The sequence below is a fragment of the Meleagris gallopavo genome, chromosome 6 (assembly GCF_000146605.3).
Source record: "Meleagris gallopavo isolate NT-WF06-2002-E0010 breed Aviagen turkey brand Nicholas breeding stock chromosome 6, Turkey_5.1, whole genome shotgun sequence".
Taxonomy (NCBI): domain Eukaryota; kingdom Metazoa; phylum Chordata; class Aves; order Galliformes; family Phasianidae; genus Meleagris; species Meleagris gallopavo.
Window position 1 is genome coordinate 19,326,476 of NC_015016.2, and position 3,930 is coordinate 19,330,405.

Consider the following 3,930-nt stretch of genomic DNA (forward strand, 5'->3'; position numbering starts at 1 on the left):
GATGGCTGCGTGCGGAGGGCGCCCGGCCCGCACCTGCGCCGCCTCCCCCGGCCCGTTCCCACCGCCGCTCCGTGACGACGGGAAGATTAACGAGGCCTCTCAGCAGCACCTGTCTGTTTAAGCTGTCGACACAGCCAATTAATACTTTTAATTACCCCTACCGGGAAACTAACCAGAGCCCCTCCGCTCTGGGTTGCCCGCTGCGCTTTCTCACCCGCAAAACGAAGCAGCGCGGCGGAGGGAGGAGCGGCGTAGGGGGCGGGGGGTTCCTCGTTGAAAGATTGGGAATTATTATAGGGGGTCGGGAGAGGGAGATTTGAGTTCGGGTTTATTTACTCCGCTTCCCCAGAACCCCGGGGCCGGAGGAACGCGCAGCGCTGGCTCTCAGGAGGGCTCCCTATGACCATCCCGGCCCGGGCGGCCCACGAGCTTCCCGCACGCACGGCTCCGGCCCGTCCTCGGGCACGGCTCCCTCTGCCCCAGCGCTGTGAGGAGCGGGGAGCTCCCCCGTGGGAACCCCGCGCCTCTCTCGGGCCTGGCAGCTCTGTCACAGCTGCGGTGTCCCGCGTTAAAACAGTGTAAATCCGCGACGGATCCTGAATGTGAATGAGGTATGGGTCTTGTGACTGCTGCTGAGCTGTGCCGCGCCGAATGTGGCTTTAATTAAATGTCTTCCGGCTCTAAAAGATTACACGTTGTGCAAAATATATCCTAGCATGAAATTCACTTCCACGATACGAAATTAGGTTACTTATAAATGTCTTCATTAAAAAAAAGAAAATCCCTTCTCCCCGTTTTGCTTTCTGCTTTGTCGAATAGAGCTCTCCGGCGAGGAAGGAGGGCTGGGACCGTGTATTTATAGCGGCACGTGTAACAAAACCTGCCCGGGCGGGCGGGCGAGGGCTGCTCGCTGCAATTCGCAGAACGGGGAAGTCAATCCCGAGCTGATTCGTTTCAGCCCCGCTGTCAGAGCCCGCTGCCTCCGCACCCCGCGCTGCGGAGCTCCCACCTCCTCCCCCCGCATCCCTCCGCGGCTGTGCCGGGCTGGGCGTGGGTCGGGCAGGTGGGGACAGTCGGCCAGCTCCTCTACCAAAATAAAATTAAATTGAATGATTAAAACTAATAAAAAATAATTCTAGTCGGGGGGAAAGGCAGCTCGCCGTGAGCCTCGGACCGCCAGCACAGAGCGGCTGCCTCGGTACGGGGGGGACCGAAGCCGCCTCAGGCAATGTTATGTTTGTCCCTTCTTTTTTACGCCCTGAGATCTGGGATCTCGCCTATAGATGAGTTTCTGTAGAGAGATCAGATAATGGGTCGCTCCGGATTACCTTGCTAAATTAACTTCTGGATTTGTTTTTATAGTCCGTTGAGACCCTGACAAAAGAGGCTGTAGAGAGATGGAGATGCGAGATAAACCTATCGGGCAATCTCATTACATGGCAATGAGCGAAGAGCCCTCCTCGCAATCGACTCGAGATAACGAGGCTGCCTGGAGGAACGAGCGAAGCCCGGATATTTACTTCTTTTCCTATTAAATAAACCTCAATAACTGCATTGACTTTGCGAGGTGTTTACTACATTTTCATTCAGCGCTCGGGTAAATGCATCCCTAAAGGTAGAGTAAATAATTGCACTGATCTCAGCAAGGGAAACGTGTAGGCATCTGAAGCGTACTAAAAATAAACGAAGGCGATCAGACTGCAGGGAGAGGACCCCGCGCTCGTTGCCGCAGTTAAAGCCCCTCTCTTCCATCGGGGCCGCACTGCGGGCGGTGCGCGGCTCTGGCTCGGGAACAGGCGGCCGCTGCCGCAGCAGAAATTGCAGCCTCTGCCCCGACTTGAAAGAGCCTCGGGTTTCCATCCACCTCTGAGCCCTTCCAAGATGGGCACATGAGAGCGGTGGTAGTGGTCGGTTTTCTTTTTTTTTTTTTAATTGGATGGCGTCTTCTGCTGCTGCCAGAATAAGAGGTTCATTCTTGTTGTTGTTTTTTCTTTCAGTTGAAAAGAAAACAAACCAACACGAGTCTCCGCTAAAACCAACATCTCTGTTTCAGCAGCTCCCGCGCCGCCGGGGAAGCAGCCAAAGCGAAACCCCGCGGGCAGAGCTCCGCACACCAGCGGCTGCCCGGGGGCTGCTCCCCCCACCCCTCAGCGGACGGACCCCCGCGGGCCCCGTGTCTCGCTGGGAGGGGAGAGCCCTCCGCAGGGTCTCCCCAGGCTCCCCCCCGCTGCGTGGCCGCATACCTGGGCAGGTGCGGGAGGCGGACGGCCCTCTGCCCCGGCTCCGCGGGGTCCCGTCCCCCTCCCGCAGCCCGGAGCCGAATTCCATTTCAAAGCAGATATCCGCCCCCATCCCACACCTCGTCGGGGGAGACAACCAACGACAACAGCAAAACAAAACATTAAGCAAACAAAAAGCCCCAACCCCCGGCTCTCCGCAGAGCCACACATTGAACGAATCTGGCTGTAAGGTTTTAATTACAGCGAAGCCTTCGCTACAAATCTGTACAAGAGACAGTGGCTGGTTCCCTCTGGATCTTTCCCCTTCTGCCTCCCATTATTTTGACCCACGCTCCGACATAGAAAGCGGCGTGTGGGATCCAGCTGCGAGGCCGGGCTTGGGGTTTACCCCTCCGCCCCCGCCACTTCCTTCACACTCGCGGTATGGAAAGCCATCGACGCCTGCCTGTCTGTTCCGATGGTAGCGGCTTGAAATCCAGAGGCTCTCCTTAAAATAGGTCGGGAGCATTCGCTCGCCGCAGGGCAAACGCTTCTGCGCGACCGCTTGGCGTGGCCCGAGGAGCGCTCCGAGAGCCGCGGCACACGTGCGTGCGATTTTCAGTGTTCACGAGTGTGCCATTTTCACGAGCGTGCGATTTTCGGGGGCGTGGAAGCCGCTCTGCAGCCGGGGAGAAATCCCGTGCCTCTGCGGTGGGAGCCGCTCCGCAAGAATGTGTCTGGAGCAGCTCGCTGCCAGCAGGAATATTCCTCTGCTTCCCACCTCTCCCCACCCAACGCTTTTCGGAGACCCCAGCGCTCTGCCCTTTCCTTTGTTCATTCGATTCTGCTGTTAAAAAAACATAGGGTCGGGCACTGAGCCTCGTCCTCTCACCAAACTTGAGCGTTTCTCCGTCCATTTTAAAAACAGTATTGCGAGACTGGATTGCTTGTGGGTTCTCTAGGGGAAAAAAACGCGCGCACGGATGCCATTCCTGGAAGACGCTTCTTCCCTACTCGGGACGGGACAGAAAACACTCTCCCTGGCCCTAATGCGAACTGGGGTGGGAGGATACGCGCAGAGCATCCCTCAGCCCCTCAGCTACTCCGCACCAAACGAGCGCACTCCTGGGGAGCGCCATCAGCTGCCGCCCCCAGCAAACCACGCGCGGAACAACCCGGCATGGGATCCTGCCGCTCGCAGAGCCCACCCGCACAAAGCCTGCGAGGGGATGAGAAAGAAAAGGGGAATGTTTGTTTTCCCCTGTTGTTATTGTTGAGCGCATGAATGAATGAATGAATGAATGGAACAGAAGGTGCTCCGAGGCATATAGGAAACCTCTGGCCGCTTATATTAACTTCCTTTTATACCCTAAAAATAGAACCCCGTTTCCTGTTGTTCGTCAGCTCCTTCTAACCGTTGTGTCTTCCGTGACATCTTTCGACTCGCAAATGCGACTTTAAACCACGCATACGCTTTGGTTTTTTGAAAGCCTTACTCACAAACATCATTAATGCGACGCGGCTTAACGTGACACGGGGCAGCGGCTGCACGAAGTCACCCCGTCCCTCTCACGGCTGCCCGGTGCGCGCTGCCCGCTCTCCGCCCGTGACCGCGGGGACACGGAGGGCACCGAGGCCGCGCTGCTCCCCGGCTCGCAGCCGGTTCGGGGTGCGGAGGCCTCCGTGCCCCTGGACGAGCGTGGGGGCTTGC